The 27,170-nt window shown below is 34.7% G+C and overlaps 1 protein-coding gene across 2 annotated transcripts in view; it reads right to left on the bottom strand.

Annotated features, from left to right (window-relative positions):
- Positions 1-27,170, bottom strand: part of Cip4 (formin-binding protein 1-like Cip4) — a 180,788-nt gene that overhangs the window by 80,539 nt on the left and 73,079 nt on the right. The window lies entirely within an intron of this gene.

Below are 27,170 nucleotides of genomic sequence, written 5' to 3'. Positions count from 1 at the left end.
ACTGAACAAATCATAAGGTTTCGATAAGGGTAGGGGTGGGGGTAATTATGTTTTAAGGTGGGTAGGAGCAAGGAAGGTATATTTATTTTCATTTTAACGACTAGTTTCAGAAGTTACAGTTACTATCTTCGGTTCTAAATACAAATTTGATTTTTATTTAGACCTGACGATGGAAGCATCTGTAGCTTCTGAAACTAGTCGTTAAAAAAATATATATATAACTCAAGTGGTGAAAAAGAATTGTTTTTCATTTACATACATACTATCTTATGGCAGTTATGGAAATGTGAGTGTATGGTCAAGTAAAATAAATCTTTAAATTTGTTCCATCATAGCACATAGCGAGTCTGGAATTGGTAACATAAGTAGTTATAAATAAAAAGTACACGTGGGTTTTTAAAATAAAAATAATAATAATACACATTCCTATAGAAATGTGATAGATTATATTTTTTATAATAACGAAAAATCATCCCCGTAATACCACTCGCCTTCAAGCTGTCATCATTAAGTACATTTTTCCTAACTTTTCATACATGTATCGCGTGTCTTTGAATTTTCAGAAGTAAAACGTTATTTTCCAATCTCATGTTGATCAGAAATTGAACAAACGCTAGTAAACAGATAAAATTTTCGCAAAGATTGAATAAGTAAAAGATAAATACGTTTAACCTTATTAAGACGAGTGGAAGATGAGCCAGACTTTTCTTGGTTGATTGGTGATATAACCAATATTGTTGATCCGATGGGATAATAAAACCGGTGTTATTTGAACAATCCTTACCTGTAACAAAATAAAATAATATCATTAGACACGTTTAAAACAAAACAATTTGACGACAAACACAAACAAATTATGTTCAATATTATTATATTAGTGTTTAGTTACATCGGACACAATTACTTCTCAAACATAAAACAAAAGAGTATTTTTGTTGTATCACATAAAAAAATATTAAACTAATCTTTTCACTGACTGAAAGAATACCCCCAGTAGCACAATAAATAAATTGACGATGTCATTCTAAATAAATTACAGTAAACCGCCTACAACGTTGACATAGGTATCGTAGAACAGGGCTACTTGAACTTTGATGTGTTACTTGAGCCCAGTACAAAAAAAATCTGTATTTGGTCTACAATAATGAACTTATCGTGACAATAAGTGTCACCTGTCAGGGAAACAATGAATCATGTCGATACGTTCATTATTGTAGACAAAATACAGATCTAAATATTTTTTTGTACTGGGTTCAATTAACAAAGTAATCAAAATTCAAGTAGCCCCGTTCTACGGTACTCCTTTATCTTAGGGAATTTTATACGGCGTTAATGTTTTAATTTAAATCACAATTTAAAAACATTAACTTCCCTACAAACCTATCCGATAAACGCGGTACCTTTCTCAGCGTTATAGGGGGGTTTACTGTACTTCATATAGGAAAGGGCCACGATCGTTATAATACTAAATCGTCAACGTATTTGGTCTCTGAAATCTCCAGCCGCATTCCCCGGGTACGGTATAGAAACTGTCGGCTTCCATTCGGACCCGCACACGCAAAACAATAACTAGTTTTGGTCAAGTTTAAGTCTAGGAGAACATAAAGACGTTGCCTCGACTCGACAAAAACAAGCGGCAGCGATTGCGGGTAATGACGGAAAAACAATTGCCGCCGTATTCTCATGCAAATGAAACTATTAGCGCTGGTAATTTGAAAGCGTTTTGCGCTGGACAGGTGACTAGAAACAATGGCCAGCGCAGATTGGCCGGCCTTGGCGAGTGCAAGGCGATGTTTGTTTTCCAGTCGCGCAATGGGGAACGGTGAAACGACTTATGATATTCGATGACAGACCAACCGACAAGATGTTATTATATTATAGGTATCTCAACTTCATATGAAACATCGCCCGACACCTTAGCCATGCTCCAGCCAAATAAAACCGAGAAGGTTTAATAATACGGTGGCTCCTCTTTACCCCCTTCAGACTCACCTAATAGACGATGTTTTTCTTATTTTTTTAAAAATCTATTATTATCATTTTCATGTTATAATCCATATTTGTACAAGCGCCCTTAAGGTAGTATTTTATGAAAATAGCGCTATGTGAATTATCCAAAATTATTATTATTATAGCTATTTATCATAACTCTTTATATTAACATGTATACTATATATATACTAACATTTGGCTGGCTTAAGCGTCTTAACCCAGTGTCTGATATAATAAATAATATTAATACAGATATAATTTTGTCTAAACCAAAACACAATCAATAAACTTAATTTTCAAATAAATTATGCGAGATTCCATGTTTTTTTTTGGGGAATTATTTAATGTCCAAGTGACTTTGAATGTTACGAGTAGCTACGGTTTACGCACCTCATTTCATGTAGGAATTTTATATATGTTAATCTAAGAAAGAACAAATATATATATATATATATTTTAATAAAAATAAATTGTATTACCAACAAACATAAATAACAAGTCCCCCTCCAAGCACAAGAGCTCGGTCTCTTTATTGGAGAGAACTGCATTTCTAATTTTAAGATTGTAATAATAAATATTTAGGAAATGAATTAAAATAATAATAAAAACTTTGTAATCATATAAAATGTCCGCCTCCGTAGTGTAATGTTCAGCACGCTCGGCTACCGTTCTGGAGGTCCCGGGTTCGATTCCCAAGGGTGGTAAAATAAATATAAGTGATTTTTCACTGTAATATTTATTCAATATACCATGGACTGGTACCTGAAGCGGAGGGCTGATCACCTTTCCTTCATGTGTAAACGATCAAGATAACACTGCGTTTATATGATACAGTGCCCTATGCACCATTGGGGTGCGGATAAGGGTTTTATTTTATTTTATTAATCATATAAAATAATAAAAAAATAATAAAAATAAAATGATTTGGTTACAGCTTGGCAAATTTTATAGCTTATGCTGAAACGTGAGTGGGTTTACTCTGTATCCTTAAAGTCACTACAATTTCAAGTAATTCTTGAATTAACAATTCTAGGCAAAAACAGTCGCTTGATTGCATTGATTTGCACACAACGTACTTATATCAGCACAAAATGGCAATTTTGCAAATGATACAGGATACTTAACGACTTTCAACTGCAAGAAGCAGTTGCGAAATCGTGAATTGAGCGAACGGGGCTCTAGTTGAAGGTAGTAGTGGTTCTGGTACAAACTGTCGGATCGAGTTCGCAATTCAATGATAAATATTCATGCCCCAACCAGCAGAAACACGAGAAACCGTCAAATATTAGCCGGACAGTGTCTGGATTCAATACTCCTACTACACACCGAATGCAAAACCTCGGCAATGATTTCACGGACTATATCGATATCTGGATTATGTTACTTCCGTTAGGTTATTGTAGTTATACAGCAGCGAACACAGAAATCTTTACAGACTGAAAATATAAGTTTTTTAAAAAAAAAAATAATAATTTGTAGCTTTTTAGTCCAAATTATTAAGCAACACTGTTTAAAGATGATTTACAAAAAAGCGCCTATTTAGTGACCGAAATTTTTATTTTCATAATTTTTATAGTTAATTTGTAGATTTTCGATTTTTTCGCAGAAAAATGAAAAATGCTCGAATAATTTAAAAAGCACATATTAATTTAAAATAAAATTACATAGGTACATAACACTAACAATTATCAAAAACCAACAAAATCAGAACTTTGATGTTCCTCCTATATGATCATCCTTGTTTAGATAAGTACTTTTCGAACCAATAATATACTTAAAAAGAGAAAACATTATTTTATACAACATGTAATATATTATGTACAAATTAGCTACGGCCGTTGATAAAGGAGGAGAAAAAATCAATTTCTATAAGCAATAATGCCTATCTTGTGGGCCTTGAATTCAGATTTGAGGCGTGTTTTATTGCACTAATTCGGATGTAGTGAATTCGGCATGATAACGGTAATCGCTCCCATCCCGTTGAATCAAGATTCATGAACTGGTGTCGGAAGGTACACAATTTGGGAATGGTACAGGAAATACACAATATTCCGCCCGTCCCGGCCTCGTTTTTTGGGAGTACTCCCAATTGATGTTCTTTACACGGATTACCTTGTAAAACGTTCAATTTAAATACAACATTAGAGCGGCGTACTTATTAAAAATACTATTGAAGAAAACACTTGTTTTTTACCACTTGAGTTTATTTATGACTACTAGCTTCGAAAGCTAAGCCTGTAAATTAAAACATAATTAATAATGAACTTTTTTTAAATAAGGAGAGGGGTAAGTTTAGGCAAACAAAATGATGCCAAATTATGAATTACATATTTAGAAAATTTAGAAATCTAAAAAAACCTAAATTCTAATTTGATTTTTTCTCAAAACACCATTTTTGCATTGAAAACAATATGTTTTTCTTCGTATTAATTATATGGTTTTGAAAAGAAAAGAGTTATTGAAAGGTAAGGAGTTAAACAAAAATTTTAAAATATTTTACTATATATAGGTATATGTATAATAAAGAACTAATAATAAAGGTCTAAAGAACAAAAAATATATTAAATATATATTCTTTAAAAAAAAATCGGGCGTGAACAGACATGTGACCCTTCCGATGGTCTCCGGTTGAATAAATTCTGTGTTTGGGAATATCTCCTTAATAAAATAAACTACATATTCAGGAACATTATTATTCAAGATTTGAAGTTTTTTTATTGTTGTAAAAATTAAAAACTTAAAGGTGAGTGTAAAATGTTATATGTGTGCTCCAATGAAAAATGTTCAAAATGGTGCTTCCAGCGTTTTTGTTTTTAGCGTCGATATAATTCAACGAATTATTTGCTGCTGATTCGAGCATAGATAAGGAATTAATTTTGAATTGTATAGATATTGAACCTTAAAAAAACGGATGTGGATCTACAGCGAGGTGCTGGAAAACGTATAAAAATGAATGGAATAATAACATAAACACAAAGAACAATTACTATGTAAATTTGGTCATTGGAACACTTCCGACATCTTCAATATTTCAGCATCCATTAAAATATTGAAGATGTCGGAATAATTTGGATGGGTTAGGAAGCAAACAATGGAGACTTCAAAGGCATTAAACAACTGATACTCATCAAATAATGCATTAAAATATGGCAAAATTGGAGCAGTGCGATGGCATTAATTTACGTTAATATTATAAGTTATTTTAATTTAAATTTGACTTGGTACATTTTAATTTTGATATGTTCTATTCGACATTTTCAGCGCTGAGATCGCTTACATAGTAAGTCGACATTCATATCGTAATTTGTCCATATTGTCATATAATTGTATTTTTTGAGCTTTGATCTGTTCCTTTTCCCCTTTTCCTCCCTCCCGTCCCTCTTCCAGGTATTTTCACTAACTTACAAATCGCTCATTACTTTCAACAACGTCATATATCAAAAATCATAAATTTTCTGTGATGCATGTTTTCGGAATGACTAGAAAATGTACTATATCCCAGCAAAAGCGACATATTTTTAACTTAATATTTACCCGCTACAGGGCAGAAAGTGTTGTTTTTGCATTTTGAAGAAAAGGTTTTGTTTTATTATGTTTTTAAATACACTAAATATTTTTCAAATGGAGAAAAAACATTCAGGTTTTACCTAAAAAGATCTGTTGCACAGTAAAAAGTTCAATAAGTGGCTTGATATTTATTTTTAATACATTGTATTATATTTTGAAACTTGAAAAAACGAACTCATGAAAAATAAAGTTTTTTATATATGACGTTGTTGAAAGTAGTGATAATGATGCGGAATGCATCGAAACGCGTGTCACAATAGATTTTAAGAAATAGTAATATTTACCGAGTAAAATTTAAATTAAAAATGCATAAATATTACCACAAAGTGACTGCTGAACACATTAATGAAATCATAAACTTAATTTATTATTATTATTAACCTCAATTTGAAGCAATTATATGTAAGTATTCGGGAATGCCGATGGCAGTGGGTCCGAAACTATGTTGTATAATGCGAACAGCTTGTTTTATTGACCCCGGTCGTATTACATTACTTCATGTTGCGTTTACGGGCGAAACGAGTATATCGAGATCTCTGGGGCGGACAGTTTTATATTGTGTTCCATTAGATTTACCCGAACCCGAAGTAGGCACTTTGTGAAGGATTTTGTGGGCAGAAAAGGACCAAAAGGAGACCACAAAAAAATCGATGCCGATGCAATCGAATTACGTGTTTCTTCTATATACATATTGTTTCTTCCAAATGGGTTTATTCAAAGGTTTATTTTATATTCCACCCAATTTCAATATACTGAACACAACTTGGCCTAGGCAACGAATAGACATTGTCTTATCTTAAAGAATATTGAAAACATTATGTAATTTTGCATGTGCCATAAAAAAATGTGTATTTTTTAATGATATATTTTGATAATGTAATATTGATGTTTAGAAATTAAGATTATGTAAGGCATAAATGTATACGAGAAGAACAAAGAGACGCAGTTCATTAAGTTTAAAATGTTTACAATATTGTCCACACCACATGCAACGCCTATAAAATCGTATATAAGGAGTGTAGGGCCAATATTTGTGTGCTCAGATTAGATTAATATTCAAATGTGTATACGTCGCGCTCGCTCCTTTTCTATTGGTGTCGCTTTGTTCTTCTCGCCCTAATAAGTGTTATAATTTTCGATATATTGGTGTCCCTTGGCTCTTCTCGCCTTGATAATTTTGTAATTTTTTATAAATAAATAATTGACTTTCATTTGCGCGTTTCCGTCTCCCTCATCACAAGTGTGCCAGTACCATTAGACGAAACACATACTCGTAACTATTGTTAAAATCTTGCCCATACCCGCCAGAAATTCCAAATGTCTAAATCGGTGTGATGAATTTTCAAATAACACGCCACTACCCTGTGGGGAAAGGGAGAGAGAGAATAGAACGCCACACCACTCCGTCTTTGCAAACAATATTCGCCTCTTCCACATAAATGCATCTCCTCATACATACCCGCCGATTATTCCGACTCCTGACCTGACCACTTTCAAGTGGTCAGGTCAGGGGTCATTTTTAAATACATTGATAATGCATTGAAAATTGATAATGCCAAATTTTATACGGTTTTCCTCTGCTCTTATTTCCAGTGACAATCGCCTCATAAATTTGTTTTACTGTTCTTTCTTCACACATTCGTTCAAAATAAAACACCTTTCTTATTTAATCGATAATGATTATCTCAACCTTGATTCTCTCGCTTTTTACTTTAAACTAACTGATTAGAGATGGCGCCACAGTTAAATCCAAAATGACAACAGAGATCTCCACGAACTCCAATACTATAGAAATACCAGCACAGCATCGTCCTCCAGGCAACAATTCTCAACGGCTCCACGTCATTTCAAGTACCATAATATCGAATCTTACCTGCAAGTCATTATACTTTACTTTACAAACGATTTAAGAAGGTAAAATTTGTTACTACATTTAGGGACCTTAGAAGGCATATCGTGCAATTCTGGCGATGATATTATCGTGCATCTGAAGTCTGCGAAGATAATGGGTTCTGCACACGTTCGTGGGGTATGAAACGCCGCTAACGAGCACCGTCGCTAATGTAGGAATCACAATGTGATGCCTACATAATATTGTAATTCAAAACGTTCGCGATACCCTATAAGGATGCCGCGAACCATCACAATAGACACTGATTCCCGTACAGCAAAAAAGAGGAGAGAAAAAAAACATTGCATAAATGGACACATCAGAAGCTACACTCCTATGAGAATAAATAATTAAATAATTATAATTTTATATGGATTCGCTGTCGAGATTGATTGTTTAGTAATACAAAAAGCAAAGCTGTGGGTGGTTCATGTAAAATATATTGCTAATCTATAAAACTTGAACATGTAGCATATTGTGCAGCAATTTAAATATGTTTTTATTTACGAAAAAAAAATTTTGTCCGCCACCGTAGTGTAATGGTTAGCACGCTCGGCTACCGTTCTGGAGGTCCCGGGTTCGATTCCCAAGAAGGGTAAAATAAATATAAGTGATTTTTTCACTGTAATATTTATTCAATATTACCCTGGACTGGTACCTGAAGCGGAAGGCTGATCACCTTTTTTTCATATGTAAACGATCAAGATAACACTGCGTTTATATGACGCAGTGCCCTATACACCATTGGGTGCGGATAAGGGTTTTTTTTACGAAAAACAGCTTTTTATTATTTATTCTTATCAGACACTGGATTATTCACCCGACGGATGATATATCAATATTACAGGTGTAATCAACATAACACGATAGATTTTCCTCTGAAGTGGAGACACCCATAATATTCATATGGTATCATACGCAAGGCGATTAATCCAGTGTCGTCTGATATACGAATACTTATATGGGAATAAATAATTTTAAAAAATTAAGCTATATCAGGATTTCTTAACAAATATATATGTAAACTATTTAGGAATGAATCTCATATATATTCTACCCTCAGTAAACTATGTCCTTCATAAATTTCTCAACCGAAGGCGCCAACGTCAGCATACTTCGAAATCTGCACTTCATCTTAGGTTGAAATTCGTATAAAAACGATAGTTCATCAGAAGTTAAATTCGTATAAAAACGATAGTTCATCTGAAGTTTAGACACCTATTATACTGAAAAATAATTTCATTACACGACTTATTTCCATTGAAAACGTCTTGAATAGCAATTTAAATATTTGTTTACGAACATGAATTAGTCGAGTAATGAAATATCGCAAAAGAATAATAATATTTGTCATTTGTGTATCCGTAAATGGATTGTGAGAAATTCGGTTAGAGAATATTACAAGAACCTTGAGTGTAGGATTAGTTCTTAAACTAACCTTGCTCAAAAATAAAGAAAACATTTTTAATATTACCTTGAGTATTTTTACAGAATATGGAAAATGTTGATACATATACAAAGGCGTAAAAACGATAGTGGTAGGTGATGAGGTGTATGAGGATGTCCGCCTCCGTAGTGTAATGGTCAACACGCTGGGGTACCGTTTTGGAGGTCCCGGGTTCGATTCCAAGGGGGGGAGGTTAAATAAATATAAAGTGATTTTTGCACTCTAACATTTATTCAATATTACCCTGGACTAGTACCTGAAGCGGAGGGCTGATCACTTTTCCTTCATGTGTTCAAGATAACACTGTGATTACATGATGCAGTGCCCTATGCACCATTGGAGTGCGGATAAGGGTTTGAAGAAGATGAAGAAAAAGAACGAAGATATAAGAAAGGAATGTAAGGCTGATCGAGGAATAATTGAAAAGTTAGGAAGAGTTCTTTGCGGTGGTATGGACATGTGGAGCGAATGGATAGCGAGAGAATGACTAAGAAAATATATGTGACGAATGTGAGAGGGAAAACAGAACGAGGACGACCGAAAAAGACTTGGCACGATCAGATCAATCATAACCTAAAATCTGGCGGTGTCAAAAGTCTGCGTAATCGGAGGGCATGTATGACTAGATGTATGGATGTGAAGGAGGCGAGTGTATGTCCGGACAGAAGAGTGTGGCGTTCCATCCTCTCTGCCTACCCCTGCGGGGAAACGGCGTGATGGTAGTAGTAGTAGTAGTAGTAGTAAGAAAAAGAAGATGAGGCGTATTAAGTGAAAATAATAAATAATCGAATAATTATTTGATTTATCAAAAAATCATCGTTTGATAATCCTAAAAAAACGATAAGTAGATAAGCTAATATCTGCATTTATGTAGATGGTGTGATTAACGGTATCTTTTTGTGATTTAAGATTTTCACAGGTTCTATTCATACTAATAATATAATCAGTCATACAATTATTAAGATGACTCGATTACTTATCATTCGATTTTTTAATCACTTGATCCCATCATTTTCAGTTTAATTTGCGTTTTTTTCGCGAGGATCTTCTACGTTATGAATTTCATAACAAAAATAACATGATGGCAGTAGAATTTGATTTGAAATAATATTCTTTATTTTTTTATATTATACAATATATCTAGAAGTTTCAAGAATTTGAGTAGTGTGGTTGTCAATCATGGATAGAATTGGTGAATGTTACACTTAAACCAGTCTATGGCGTCCAAGTCCTGTAAATACCCAGAGTTCCATATTCTTCTTCGTTTGTTGAAATGTCAAAAAATAACGTTATTTATCTAACCGTCGTAAAAACGTTCTGCCAAAAAACGGACCATACGACAATCTCTTTCAACGCGTAAATTCATTATTTTTCCACAAAATTATATACTCGGTAATGAGAAAGTAATATACAAAAATTGGAACGAGATTCAAGGTCGCACAGTATGTACTTTTATCAAAACAATCGTAAATTTTCTTTTTTCATCGAGAGAGACAAGTTACCAAATTATTCGAGGTCACGAATGGCACGCGGCAACAGCTGTGCTAAATTCTAACTTCACTTTGGGTATCGCATTCCAATACTGTAGGCAGGGAGATATCGTAATGAGATGATTGATAGCAACACAAGTGACGCGCTCCACATACTTGCATCCACTTTCTGCGGGCGAGAATGCAATGTCTGCATATCGTTATATTTACAATATACAAATTGTAATTGTCGGTTCAAAGATAAATGCGCACAAAGAGATTTACGCGCAGAATAATTAAAATATATTACATATTATTTTCTCTACAATTTCCACCTGTATCCAGACAGTCTGTCGTCACTGTATACAAACATCCTCTATTTCACGGTTCCACAGTTACTCTACAAATTCCCTCAGAAACCATCCATAAATATGTAATAGAAGAAAACCATATTGTATATGTATAACTTCGTGCGCCATTTTCTATGACAATTTATTTGATTATCACAAATTATTTCTTACTTACATTATTATCTGTCGGGCTAAAAATTAGGTGTTGAGTTAGGACTAGAGTTGAAGTTTGTCTATTTAGGATATCGTATAACTTGTGCGCTATTGTCTATGGCATTTTATTTTACTGCCATAATTTATTTATTATATACTTATGTACATTAAACGAAAGCCACTTTTTTCACATCTTCCGAATCTGTGGGGCTACAAATGACATGTTTAGTTACTACAAAAGTTGAAGTTTGTCTATATAGGATATTGTATAACTTTGTGCGCAATTGCCAATGGCATTTTATTTTACTATCATAATTTATTTATAAAGTATATATGTACATCAAATGAAAGCCACTTTTTCACATCTTCCGAATCTGTGGTGCTACAAATGAGATTTTTGGGTAGGACAAAAGTTGAAATTTGTATAATATGTAGAATATTTATATAACTTTGTGCGCAATTGTCAATGGCATTTTATTTTACTATAATAATCAATTAATTTCATACATTATATGGTATATAATACAAGTAAAAAAATATATTGTTTCAATCTGTGGGGCAACAAATGAGGTGTTGTTGAGTTAGGGCAAACATTGTGCGCAATTATCTATTGCATTTTATTTTACTATGTTTATTTATTTATTACATACATTGTATAAAATTTAAAAAAAATCACATGTACAGAATCTGTATGGATACAAATGAGGTGATGAGTTAGGACAAAAGTTAGAGTTTGTCCATGTGGAGACCGTGCGCAGTTGTCACCGTAGGTATTTACTATTTACACGCATGCGCACCTATCGTTAGAGCGTTTGTCTAGTGCGCATTTGTTATGTGCGCAATGACTGATTGCCGTAATAATTAACATGTCCAGAATCTGTATGGATACAAATGAGGTGATGAGTTAGGACAAAAGTTAGAGTTTGTCCATGTGGAGACCGTGCGCAGTTGTCACCGTAGGTATTTACTATTTACACGCATGCGCACCTATCGTTAGAGCGTTTGTCTAGTGCGCATTTGTTATGTGCGCAATGACTGATTGCCGTAATAATTAACATGTCCAGAATCTGTATGGATACAAATGAGGTGATGAGTTAGGACAAAAGTTAGAGTTTGTCCATGTGGAGACCGTGCGCAGTTGTCACCGTAGGTATTTACTATTTACACGCATGCGCACCTATCGTTAGAGCGTTTGTCTAGTGCGCATTTGTTATGTGCGCAATGACTGATTGCCGTAATAATTAACATGTCCAGAATCTGTATGGATACAAATGAGGTGATGAGTTAGGACAAAAGTTAGAGTTTGTCCATGTGGAAACCGTGCGCAGTTGTCACCGTAAGTATTTACTATTTACACGCATGCGCACCTATCGTTAGAGCGTTTGTCTAGTGCGCATTTGTTATGTGCGCAATGACTGATTGCCGTAATAATTAACATGTCCAGAATCTGTATGGATACAAATGAGGTGATGAGTTAGGACAAAAGTTAGAGTTTGTCCATGTGGAGACCGTGCGCAGTTGTCACCGTAGGTATTTACTATTTACACGCATGCGCACCTATCGTTAGAGCGTTTGTCTAGTGCGCATTTGTTATGTGCGCAATGACTGATTGCCGTAATAATTAACCTTGTTCAGCACTGCCCGTATGAACGCGCTCAGTGTAATTTTCACTCGATAATACTATTTGTAAGCACTCGAAATCACAGTGATTATGAAATCACGTTAGGAGTCATTCGGGCGAGTCTAACTCGTGTAAAGCATTTCTTTCATTACTATTATTTGGAACTGATATTACATCGACGCTGAGCAAGATGTGGATGCAGAAAAAGTTACCTTATCCGGTTGCATTTAAGACATATCCTTCCCTAAACTCCCTTTTTCCTTCCTTCTCTTAATTTCCTTTTTCCTTTGCCCTCCTTATAATCATCTTTTGTAATTTACGTTTTTTAAATGTCAATTTGTAATTTATGTTTTTTAAATGTCAATTTGTAATTTATGTTTTTTAAATGTCAATTTGTAATTTATGTTTTTTAAATGTAAATTTGTGATTTATGTTTTTTTATGTTCTAGTACTATCTACCCTCTGACTGCAAACAGCTATGTATGGGTATCAAACGTTTTGATCAATATCACTAGTCTATTTTTGGTTGGTTGTTCTTTTGTGTACCTACATAAAGTTGAAATAAATAAAAATAAACATATCTTTTTTACTTAACACTTAACTTTTTACTTAACACATCCATATAGCATCTATCTATTCAAGGTTAATTCATAAGGATGTCGCTCTAACTACTGCTACTACCATCACGCCGTTTAACTGCAGGGCTAGGCAGAGAGGATGGAATGCCACACTCTTTTGTCCTGACATACGCTCCTTGCTTCCTTCACATTTATGAATCTTTAAGGAGTTTTAAGTGGTTTCCTCCCAGCAATGAGCAAATGCTGAGAAGTTCCTGATTGGCCCACAGTAGATTATCCCTCTTGTTTCCAAAACAGATTTTTTAGAAGAAAGAAAAATCTACTTAATGATCGGGTTATGGTCCCGTGGTTAGTGTAGCGGACTCTAAAGTCAGAGTTTCTCGGTTCGAAACCACTCTACCATAATTTGATACCTATTTCTAATAATGAGAAGCTAAGGCTCACAGGTCCGCCTCCGTAGTGTAATGGTCAGCACGCTGGGCTACCTCCAGTAGCTACTGGAGGTCCCGGGTTCGATTCCCAGGGGGGGGGTCAAATAAATATAAGTGATTTTTTCACTTTCATATTTATTCAATATTACCCTGGACTGGTGCCTGAAGCGGAGGGCTGATCACCTTTCCTTCGTGTGTTAACGATCAAGATAACACTGCGTTTATATGATGCAGTGCCCTATGCACCATTGGGGTGCGAATAAGGGTTAGAAGAAGAAGAAGAAAAGGCTCACAGAAATGGTGTTAAATTGAAATATTTATGTTAATAATAAAAACGCAAATATTTCTTTTTTTTCTTTTTTTAAATCTATAAACATAATAAGCAAGGTAAATAATAAATGTAGTTCCCATTTTTAAAAAAAATACTACCTTAAAGAACTTTCTTAATATTTTCAATAATCCCTAGATCAGCCCTACATTTCTTTTTAATATCGTTTTTAATATCATACAACGATTTACCACAAACTCGATGTTGCTCTTACGACTAAAAAAATGACAACATTAGATACTAGATCTTTTCCCATCCAATTGCTCAATGTAATGTAATAAGAGCGAGTACGTCGCCCAGAGAATAACATCAAATTATTCGATCTACAAGAATGAAGTCATCAATTTATTAAATGTATCGATCGATATACGAGTCACGATCTAACCAGATAGCCGAGACGTCAGCCTAATTATTATTAGTGGCTGGGAGTTCAAAGGGTGGGATAGTATCGACCGACATACGAATGTAGGTTCACTTAGTAAATTGATAATGAGAGTTTCGGTGTAACAGCTGTAAACCGGATATTGGACCGTTACTAGTTTCCGATAATGCGTGACTCAATTAAAAAACCGCAAAATCAATATTTACTGCCGGTTAATTAAAATGTACATGAGTTATTTGAGAAAGAGATAAATATACATGAGTTATAATGAGAAAGAGTGTGGGAAGTTAAACATGTAAACGTTTAGAGCAGCGGTCGGTTACCCCCTCCCCCCATTTTTAAAAGAAGACAGTCAACGTATATTTAAAATAAAACTTAAATATTACATTAATTTACACGAAAAAGAAAAAAAAGTTACATGAAAATAGTAAGTATGTAATAGACAAAAAAAATTAATTTCTCAAATTGGATTAAACGAAAATTCAGATTTTCAGGTTTCCCTTTCAGTTTTTGGAGAAATAATGTTGCTTCGTGTTTGATACAATTACTTAAAAATTGGGACTTTTTGATGTAAGAGCAATTTTAATAGTGTTTTGTATTTTATCAGCGTTTAATCGATTTGTGAATTGTTTAAATTTTTTGTTAAAACGTTTATGACGTAGCTAACTAGAAAAATTTCCTTATTACTCCAAAAAATTCATCTTTACCCCGTTTGGGGTAATTTAACCCGGTTCCCCAACCACTGGTTTAGACATATACAGGTGGCGCAATAGTGATTGACAGTTTTTAGAGTGTTATAATGGATGTATTCTACTAATGAAACGATCAAGGACAAAAACATGTACTTTTATTACACATATAATACAGTTTTATAAAAGAATGATGTTTAAAATAAAGTATTTTAAACGGCTACCACGTTTTTGAAAACATCGTGATTGGAAGTTCTCTGTAATTCGTCGCAACAACTCTTGCATTACCACTCTGATTTCTTGAGTAATGTCGGCCTTCAAAGCTCTATGCGTTTGAGATTTACGAAAAACCTAGCCGTCAAATATCTCCATTTGAAAAATTGGGGCTGGATAAATCGCAACACCGTGTCGCCCAATTAAAATCACCATGTCGGGATACAAATTGTCCAGGAAACACTTTTCTTGGAGCAGTCATAGTCATGCAAATTGTGTACCTGAATTGCTGAAACAATAAGCTGTTATTTTCAACAACAACAAAAAATCATTGATTGATTCGGCAGTCACAACCTAACCTAACCTAACCTAACCTATCCATTAATTTTTACTTGGTAAATATCACTATTTTTAAAAATCCACAGTGACACGTGTTTGGATGCATTCCGCATCATTTTCAAACACCGTATGCATCGAAACACGTGCCACAATAAATTTTAAGAAATAGTGGTATTTCCGCATCATTTTCAAACACCGTGTCACAATAGATTTTAATTTACCAAGTAAAATGTTTTGAATATTGAAAGCATTAACTTTGTGGATCATATTGATATATTTATATTGTGGATCATATTGATATATTCCAGATAACTTTGTGGATCATATTGATATACTTGGTATTCATATATGATATATATGAATACCAAGTAAAACTTCAATTCAAAATGTTTTTTTTGACCTTGCATTAGTTTATCCATAAAAACACTCTAAATACCCACCCTGTATGTAATGTTTATACATACTTGTACCAATATTGTGTAGATTAGATAGGGAAGGAAATGTAGCGCATAGAAGACACGTAACGTAACGTATGACGTATAACACATGTGTCAATGTATCCATAGAACGATGAGCTTTTTCCAATACGTGTTGAAATAATGCAACCTATCGTTCGCTGGTATTGAGCCAGATCGACGGAAAAGACGATTAGATATGCTTTCAGGTCGATGCTCGTAAGATTCTATGTATAAAAAAATCCTAGAATTTACGGTTTCACATTTGTCGCAATTCAAATGTTAAGAAACGAATAAAAACATCGTTTAGAAATCGAAAATGACACACTTGTTTTTACATCTGATGCTGGGTCATTCTAACTGAAGGCGACACCTGAACATTAAAATTGAAAATCAAATAGTAACGGACATAGCTATAAGTGACAAGTAACTAATTCGAATAATTAGTAGCGTTAACACCACGTAGCACTAAGGCGGTGTTTAGGGCGGCTGCAGACGAGGATGATTATTGAAAAAGCCTAAAGAAGCTAAAGAAGGAAGGATACGAAACATATCCCTTAGGAGTGAGCGATATGTCAATATTATTGATAAAATATCAACCGTTCACAAGTAAACACGCACGCATTGTCAACATATCAAAGTTGACGCGATACATAGGTGTGAAGCAGTCGAGTGATTAGCTGCCGCGACAGCCCGAGTGACAAGAGCAAACATCGTCTGGGTGATAACTGATCGGGTCTGCGTGTTCCCGGAGTATCGGATCGGCCGATGTACCCGCTTTCTTCGGCACTTGTAAGACGGTTGTAATGCACACGCGGCGCTGTCTGTAATTAGAAATGTCACGGTCCGCGGAGGCGATGATGAACATAACCCAATTGCGAGATCTAGTCCAGAGGATGTACTCGGAACTACTAGTTACTACACTGTAGCTGATGATGATTACATCTACCTGTCTTAAGAATGAAGCGCCCAGCTACATAGTTTGTATTCACTGCCAAGAATGACACACTAAAAAAAAACCATACCTCACATACCTCTTTTGGTCAATATTGAAACTTGTTGGGTAATATATCCAAAATTAAACAAGGTGTATTGGATTGAATTCTACATTTATTTACGTATATGTTAATACTTGACGCCTTTCGTCTTATTAAGACATTATCAAACACTGACTTAAACTATTTACAAAATGTCCTTATATACTAACAATAATTGCTATTATTAGGTCTAGGAGTACATATCGATAAATTAAGAAAGGTGTGTTGAGATGGTTTGGACATGTAGAACGAATGAGTGAGGAAAGAACGGTAAAACAAATTTATGAGGCGAACGTTAGCGGGAAAAGAAGCAGAGGAAGACCGAGAAAAACATGGCACGATCAGGTATGCCAAATACTTGAAAGTGGTCAGGTTAGGAGTCGTAACAATCGGCGGGTATGTATGAGGAGATGCATGAACGTGGAAGAGGCGAAGAATATTTGCAAGGACAGAGTGGTGTGGCGCTCTATTCTCTCTGCCTACCCCTGCGGGGAAGCGGCGTGATGGTTAGTTAGTTAGTTAGTTAGTTAGGAGTACATATAATGGTGAGTATTTCGGTGGGTAATGTGGGTTTCTAATAAGACGAAACGCGTCACGTATTAACATATACATAAATAAATGTAGAATTCAATCCAATAAGCCTTGTTTAATTTTGGATATATTACCCAAAAATTCAATATGGAATTCTACCAACTGTCTGCAGTTACAATAAATAATATTGAAGCTGTCCCACCGCATTCCCAGGTTTGATGCAGAGGCATCTAGGCTTCCTGACAGACCTACTCTTGGAAAGCCATTTTTTTGTTTTGTGAACTAAATTGCGAAATTAACAGAAGACGTGAAACAAAATTGTACCAAGATTTTACTGTGAGTTACCTCTTTTGGTCAAACGATCTAGTCCAGAGGATGTACTCGGAACTGGTAGTTACAACACTAGCAGACAACGATTAAATCTACCTGTTGTAAGAATGAGGCACCCAGCTAGTCTGTTCACAGTTATTTTACCTGTAGTTTTTTTTAAATTATTATTTATTTGGCTACCTAACTAACTAACTAACCATCACGCCGCTTCCCCCAGGGGTAGGCAGAGAATATAGAACGCCACACCACTCTATCTTTGCAAACATTCTTCGCCTCTTCCACGTTCGTGCATCTCCTCATCCATACTCGCCGATTGTTACGACTCCTAACCTGACCACTTTATTTATTTGGCAGTATAAATAATTATAAAAATATAAAAAATACTAGAAGTAAAATAACTGTGAACAGACTGTAGTTTATATTCAATGGCAAGAACACAGAAACACACCAAACAAAACCTAAAACGTACAGCTCTTTCCGTCAAAAGAACTCTGATTATTATGCAATAAACTTGGTAGGTACAAGCTATTTCCATTATCCATAAAGTCATTAAAAATAGAAACTAAATAAAATAGCTGTTCGTAAAAGGTAAATGATTTAGCGAACAAATCCGTTTTTATTATTTACCTAACTTTATCTAACTGCCGATGGAAAGAGCATTAAATATCATCGGTCCCGCAACAGCGAAGGCACGTTCGCCAAATTTAGTGCACCGGTACCATAGCAATTATTTTAGCCGATAAAAGGGTGAGAGGTTTATAAACCAAGTCGTCCGGACTGCACAGCTTTTTTAGATTCCCTGGAGGATTATGTATAGATTTATAAAAAAAAAACATGAGTAGACAGAAATTATACTCTACCCTTTCGGGAATGCGTAAATGATGGTCTGAAGACCTAAAAACTAACGAATAAACCCGGAAAGGGTCAGAAGTGATGGATCTACGAACAAGGAAATGCTCAGTAAAACACAAGGAAAAACCTTCTGGCCAGATGAGACGATTAATTAAAAGATAAAATGGAATGGAGAACAAAAAGACGGATGATAGCACGGCTGTCCAAACTCAAAACACAGTAAGGGACATTTTTTTGTAGTATGTTCTACTTACTTACTTTTAAGTAAATTCTACATTGTCCAAAAATGCAAAAAAAACGTATTACAAAAAAATGTCCCTTACTGTGTTTTAAGTTTGGACAGCCGAGCAGTGACGCAGAGAAAAACCATTATTGGTTCCAGTTTGTATATTTAACTGACATTAAGGGGGAATTCGCGAACTGGATGATTCAGTAAGCTATTGGCTGCACGAGACGCCGGACGTGTTTCCGAGCACATTTTAAAAATATATGTATACACTCTGTTCACAGATATTTTACCTCAATTTTTTTTAAAGATTATTCATACATTAATTAATTTAATTATTTAAAAAAATAAAGGTATAATATCTGTATATTGGAATTCGATATTTTTTAGAATATATATTAAAAAATAATTTTATACATTTTTGTCTTCTTACCTTTCAATAACTCTTTTCTTTTCATAACTATATGTTTATTTCGAAGGCAAAACTTATTTTTCAAAAAAAACGGTGATTTAAGGAAAAGAAAATTCAGTCCCAATTTATGGTAACATACGATGTCGATATTCGCGATCTGAAGTTGAACGTTTGAGATCTCAGCCTTAATAAATAATACATATTCAATAATCGCAAACTGGAATGGAATATTTACGCAGACAATATAAATTTATGACAAAATTTACTACAAAGCATAAGTCAATAGACAATATAACTAACAACGCAAAATACAAACAATGAATAACAAATCGGATCTAGAAACAATATAACATTAGTCACACGATGATGATGTCTTTATAGTAAGAAAAGCGCCCCTGTCGATTAAAATAATAGTCACTGCACACTTGTTCAACAACGTGCTAAACGACAATTATAAATACCACCACAGAGACGAAGAAGTCCACATATACACAATATTTTGAGTGTGTTCAAATATTTATCTGGATTATCTCTGTTTAGGATTTGTTTTATTTTTTCTCAACATAGATGAAGAAGAAAGAAGATGGAAGGTTGTCAATCACAGGTAGAATTGGTGAATGTTACACGTCTGTAAAGCGATCAATTAAACCAGCCTATAACGGTCGTAAATGCCCAGACTTTCATATTATCTCTTCTTCATCTATGTTAAGCTGCCCAAAATAATGCAAAATATAAGTATTAGTTATACTAAATGGTATGAAACCCAGGTCCTAGGCCCAGTATTCGTTAAGTCGCAACTGAAATTTCTCTAAATCAAGGTAACATTTTACGTAATTGTTTTTTTCTTCTTCTTAAAACACCATTTTTGAATGAAAAAATAAGTTTTTCTTCGAAATAATTATATGGTTTTAAAAAGAAAAGAATTATTGAAAGGTAAGGAGTTAAAAAATACATGTAAAAATATTTTTTCTGTATATATGTTTATACTAAAAAAAAATGTAATACATAGATATGCATATTTTAAATGGGCGTGAAATGACGCCCGGCTCTCAGCGTTGCAGGACGCCAACTGTATTCTATCATCGCGAATCGGCCTTAAATTTCGTTAAATATATTTCTACGAACATAACGAGATATAAAATAACAACGAATGATGAGGAGAGTGTTAGTTTATACTAAATGCTATGCAATCGGCCCTTAAGTATGGTCGTCCAAAATACCAAGGGCCTGTTGTGAAAAATTATTGTTTGTCATGAGCGAGGCCATCGGGCTGAGGCGAGTATCGACTGGCGACAGTGTGGTGTGAATTTTTTGCAACAGTTCTTCGACCCGCGCAGCTTCATTCGGCGTATGTATCTCTTTCGAGAGTGCCAGAAAAGAAACACGGCCTGGCGACCATAAGCGACTCGGCGTATAATGATATGTTTCCCCGCATCGCTTTTGTGCTACGAATTCACTTCGGTTATTACGGATCAAAATACATGTGAAAAAAAATACAGATAATAATTACTATAGACATAAAAAATGCATAATAAAGCAGATCGAGATCCAAAATACGATAAATCACTATTTAATTTTCTTTAAATCCAGGTAACATTTCGCTCACTCCTTTCAATAACGTCATAAATTAAAAATCGTCAATTTTCAGTTGTGCATGTTTTCGGAATGCCCAGAAAATGTACTATATCCCAGCAAAAGAGGCATATTTTTAACTCAATATTTACCCGCTACAGGGCAGAAAGTGTTGTTTTTGCATTTTGAAGAAAAGGTATTGTTTTATTATTTTTTTAAATATACTTAATATTTTTCAAATGGAGAATAAACCTTCAGGTTTTACCTAAAAACATCTGTTGCACAGTAAAAAGTTCAATAAGTGGCTTGATACTTATTTTTAATACATTGTATTATATTTTTCAACTTTAATTACGTTCTCCTGAAAAATCAAGTTTTTTGATTTATGACGTTCTTGAAAGGAGTGGGCGATTTGACGTAATTGAATTTTTTGAAAGAACGGTAAAACAAATTTATGAGGCGAATGTAGTTAGAAATATGAGCAGAAGAAGACCGGAAAGGGAACTTAATATAGAAATATACGTCTGAAACATTATCATCAGTCCAAACCAATTTATGTATTTTACTGTTAAAAAACACATAAAAATTAATATTGTGACAATTGTTTCGCCTAGTTATGGCATTTTCAAACGAGTGTGAGGATAAATGTAAATGGACTGACGGTCCTTAAATGTAATAGCTATTTACAACATTTTGAGTGTGTCCATATACTTGTTCACAAAATCTGGATTATCTCCAATTGCAGGAATTAATATTCATATTATTTTTTGACATCTCATCAAAGATGAAGAATAATATGGAAGTCTGGGCATTTACGGGGCTGACGACCGTCATAGGCTGGTTAAAGTGATCACTTTACACACGTGTAACATTCACGAAAGAATTTAAGTAGTGTGGTTGTCAATAATGGGTAGAATTGGTGAATGTTACACGTGTGTAAAGTGATCACTTAAACCAGCCTATGACGGTCGTCAGCCCCGTAAATGCCCAGACTTCCATATTCTTCTTCATCTTTGATGAGATGTCAAAAAATATGGCTATTGATTAAGAATTGTATAGTATAGCTAGTCAGTCCATTTAATCTTCACATTCGTTTGAAAATGCTATAACTAGGCGAAAAATTGTCACAATATAAACTTTTATGTGTTTTTTTAACAATAAAATACAACTTAGTAGACTCAAAAATTCTGTGTTTGATTTAACAATTAATACATAAATTAAAATTGAGTTCTACAAATCAAACGCCAAATCGATAAATAATACAAAACCAAGACACGATTTGTGATTCTACTGAATTAATTTATTATTGTGACAGTTGTTTCAATCACACATGGGAATATGTAATTCACTAGACAACGATGATACAGGTCGAGTGAGTCAAGTGAAATGTAAACAAAGGTGATAAACCGAAACGGAGACAGATAAGATAAAGAATACGTTTCAACGGCACTATTAATACAAATTAAATTTATTTTACATCTAAAGGGTCAAAATGACATTTTTGAGTGACTAAGCCTACTCAATTTTTATTTTTTTTATTTTGTTCACATCAAAATTATTATTTTGTTAATAATTTCAAGCGTAAAATCACTAATATTTATTTTTACCCCCCCCCCTTGGGAATCGAACCCGGAACCTCCAGCACGCTAAACACGCTAATCATTACACTACGGAGGTGGAGAGTATATATATATATTTTTTTTACAGAAGCGTAAATATTTCCAAACAAAAACTAGTACATAAGTATATTTAACTTTCTTTTCATTAAGCCTAAACTTATATTTTAAATCCTAATCTAATTTAAATCCTGCATATACAAGAGCGAAATGTCAAAAAAATCATATTTTCTGTAACCATATTTTTTAAGCACACAACGTAGAGGAGACCAGCAACGATGTCCTTGATATTGGTAATTTTGAATATTTAAAATAATAAAAAGACAAGTATTTGATCTAGTGTCCAATTTACAAGATGGAATATACTCGTATACTTATATGGGAACAGACGACCAAGTACCCGTATGTCAAATTCTTCTTTTTCTTCAAACTCTTATCCGCAGCCAACGGTGCATAGGGCACTGCATCATATAAACGCAGCGTTATCTTGATCTTTAACACATGAAGGAAAGATGATCAGCCCTTCGCTTCAGGTACTACTAGTCCAGGGTAATATTGAATAAATATTAGAGTGAAAAAATCATTTATATTTATTTGACCCCCCCCCTGTGCATCGAATCCGGGACCTCCAGCGCGGTAGCCGAGCGTGCTGACCATTACACTACGGAGGCGGACAATGTCAAATTACCTCGACGAATTCCTTCCACAACCTCTGACCCGCGACAAGGACGGAGGACCGGAGATGTCGTGAGTGTGGGTAACGATCGGACTGATTTATCACTAATAAAATGGACCATAAATCAGAGCAGTCCGCAACAGGCCCGTGGGTGGACGGTGTACTGCCAGACTTGTGATCGCTGATCACGAGCCAGGCTGGAGGAGACCAACAAAATAGCAATGGGAAGGAGATTTAGACAACAAAATAACTGCTTTTTGCGTAAAAATTTTGTAGTTAAACGCGCAGGTATAGGGTAGGTTCCTGAGCACTAAGTAAAATACTGGAAAAGAGAAATGACTTGGTATGTACAATAGTATAATCAGCAGTAATAACATCACCATATATTGTATAATATGTGAATTTAAGAGATGATAGCAACATGATTCTTCTTTTAATCATGACTAAATTGTTAGTTTTAGTAAACCTTTTGAAAAAAAAAAAATAAAAAAAAAAAAAAAAAATATATATATATATATATATATATATATATATATATATATATATATATATATATATATATAAGTATATATATTATTTAATATGGTTACAAAAGTTTTTTTTTTATAATTTTAATTAATTTTCTAGACATAAGTATCTATGTATTATACTTTAACAATCTTAAAATTTATAACGCAGTTCTCTCTAATAAAGAGACTAAGATCTTGTGCTTGGAGAGTGACTTACACTTATTATTTGTTTATGTTTGTTGGTAACATAATTTGTTTTTATTATAATTATTTTTTGTATTTTTTTCATTCTTAGATTAACATGCGTATAATTCATTTAATTTATTTTATGGCAATTTATTGTCTTAATTTCTTTTTATATCTGTAAGAAGGTTATTGAATTACTTGGTTCCCGAATATTTCAAGTTCTGTTGGAATTGTTTGGCATTGTAAAGTCATGTTGGACCTATTTCAGATACAAATATTTATTTTTAATTGGTCTAGGTATTTCTGATGTATTTTTCAAATTTACCTTCCCCATCCTCACTATCCTACCTGCAGACAAGTCGCTAAATAGGGTCATTCCTTTAACCGTCCTACACATACGAACGTACGTGATACGCGCGGTTTTTCTTCATTATAAATATTTATAGTGATTTTAAAACAAAGTTACATTTTAATTTTAAAAATTAAAAGCATTACCAAGTTTTAAGAGAATACCAGTGTTTTGAGTGCTACCACATTCTACGAAAACAAATATGAAAACACGGTAGGGAGTACGAATTTCGTCACCTCACCGAGTCAGACGTGTTGCCAGGAGGTGGGTCCCTACACAAGGTACGAGAGACGAGAATTGGGAAGGAATTTGAGAAAAGGTGGTAAAGGAATGCGAAACGCGATTGCTCAAGCGAAATATTCGACAGCAGTGGGCGTATACCAGGATATCATAATGCAATAAGTTTTATGTATTTTACTCCACAAAACCTTTATATGATTAAAATAGAATATGTTGTACTAATTTTGTGTCATATTTTCAATAATATTGTTTTGGTTAATTCACGAGTAATTTATTAATTTTGTAAAAATATTATTTTAGTGTAAAAATGGACTATGCATATCAAAAAAATACTCATCTCTTCTGGTTGGAAAGGAACTTACACTAGTTTAATTTTATGAACTAAAATTATCGTATTCCATTGAAAAAACATGACCGCCTGCGTAGTGTAATGGTTAGCACGCTCGGCTACCTAACAGTAGGTCCCGGGTTTGATAAATGATTTTTTCACTCTAATATTTATTCAATATTACCCTGGACTGGTACCTGAAGCGGAGGGCTGATCACCTTTCCTTCCGTTAATCCGTGATAGTTCATTAGGAACTTTCACGAGAGTTGTTATCATACATGATAAAAATAGTGAAGGACATTAGTACCATAAACAAAGCTAGGACACTAGTGGAACGGAAGGTCTGCTGACGACAGTCAACAGACCGACTTCCCTGAGGAGTTTTACGCGGTTACTTCCCAGCAAAGAGCAGATGCTGAGAAGTTCTCGATTGGACCACACTAGATTATCCACCACATAAGGTTTCTGAAACGTACAAATATGTGCACACCGTACACAATGTGTTAAGGAGTCGCGCAATCTCCGTAAGTTGAACACGTCTGGCCATTTTGGCGGGTCGCCGGCCGAGGAGATTGCAGCGGGGGAGGGCCGCGGCCGGCCGCCAGGTCGGGCTTCCTGCAGTGTGGGACGATCGGAGCCAAAACACGGCAGACGTCGCGTACCTACATATCTGCTACAATGTACCGGGCCATCACTTCATATCCAGACACTTTATATGCCCATTGCCGCATATCTCTCTCGGCTGTGTGGGTTTTTCTTTTCTTCCTCGTCGCTCGTGACTCGTCGTTACCGTAACTTCTGTGTGATTATATTATATTACAACTTTTTTTTCCTATCACAAAACGTTTTTTTCTTCTTTTTAACTAACTAACTAAATAACCAACTAACTAACTAACTAACCATCACGCCGCTTCCCCGCAGGGGTAGGCAGAGAGAATAGAGCGCCACACCACTCTGTCCTTGCAAACATTCTTCGCCTCTTCCACGTTCATGCATCTCCTCATACATACCCGCCGATTGTTACGACTCCTAACCTGACCACTTTCAAGTATTTGGCATACCTGATCGTGCCATGTTTTTCTCGGTCTTCTTCTGCTTTTTTTCCCACTAACATTCGCCTCATAAATTTGTTTAACCGTTCTTTCCTCACTCATTCGTTCTACATGTCCAAACCATCTCAACACACCTTTCTTAATTTTATCGATGATGCTTATCTCAGCTTTGCATTCCTTCCTTATTTCACTATTCGCACATCTATCATACATCGTTTTGTCGCACATTCTTCTGAGAGATCGCATTTCGACTGCATTCAGTCTTCTTTTTAGTATTGTATTTTATCTGTAGTAGATATATGGCCAGCTGGAGTGTCATTTAGAGATAAAATAAAGAGTTCACGTATTCGTGGAAGCCTGGCTGTAACAAGCATCAATAGTGAGGTAGAGGTAAGGCAACTGAAATGGTATGGGCACAAAGGACGTAGAGGACTTGAACATATTGTAAAATAGGCGATCGTCATGGATCTTCCTAAAAAGACATATAGAGGAAGAACAAAAAATCAAAGATGCTACAGAATTATAACATGATTCAAAGGCATGACCTAGGCGACGTTATTTGTGATAGAAGGACCTACAACCTGAGGACGAGGAGACCTGGCCCTAACAGTCTACAAATACTATAAGTTGAGATGGATCGAGGAAAAAGATGATTTTATCAGGTGTTGGATGGTTTGATGGATAACGGAACAGACAGCTCCGAGGATCTATAAGAAGGAAGAATATTATCGTCACCAGACAAATGGTACACTTACTCGTGACAACAACTTTTGGTATTTTATTTAAATTTCTCGCGGTTGTGTAAACAGTTGCGAAATAGTCCTACGAATTTACACCGAGTTTTGTCATTAGTTGAAACCGCGCCTTGGAAATGCATGTCACAACATCGAATTGTCACTTGGAAAAATATAAGCCAAGTTCTGAACTTTAGAAAATGAATTCCACTCCGATTCCACATGAATAAACAGCATGGCCGAAATGATTTTTAAGGTCGGCGTGCGCCGTAGGGCGTAGAGGAGCAGGGTTCCACTCTTCACCTTGGCATTAGCACATGCGTGGGATGAACGTGTAATACATAACCGATGTAACGTCGTAAACAATCGCAACACACCAAGCCGCTCCGGGTTCCGAGGGGCGGTGGGCGGAGATCGCCGGACGCGTAATTGGAGGTTTCGTCACAAAAATTAGGAATTAATTCGCTTTATCTTTGTATATTATAATATATACTCACTCCTCATAGCTGGGAAATATTTTAATTAATTGGAGATTACTAGTAACAAATTGATACGTGGATACGTTAATTTATTAGTATTAGAATGTGAACTCAAATGAGATTTTACAAATTGGAA

The sequence above is a fragment of the Brachycentrus maculatus genome, unplaced genomic scaffold, assembly GCF_059751285.1.
Source record: "Brachycentrus maculatus isolate JH-2025_06_01 unplaced genomic scaffold, ASM5975128v1 h1tg000046l, whole genome shotgun sequence".
Taxonomy (NCBI): Eukaryota; Metazoa; Arthropoda; class Insecta; order Trichoptera; family Brachycentridae; genus Brachycentrus; species Brachycentrus maculatus.
Note: the sequence above shows the minus strand (reverse complement) of the source record. Positions and strands in the feature narration are given on the sequence as shown.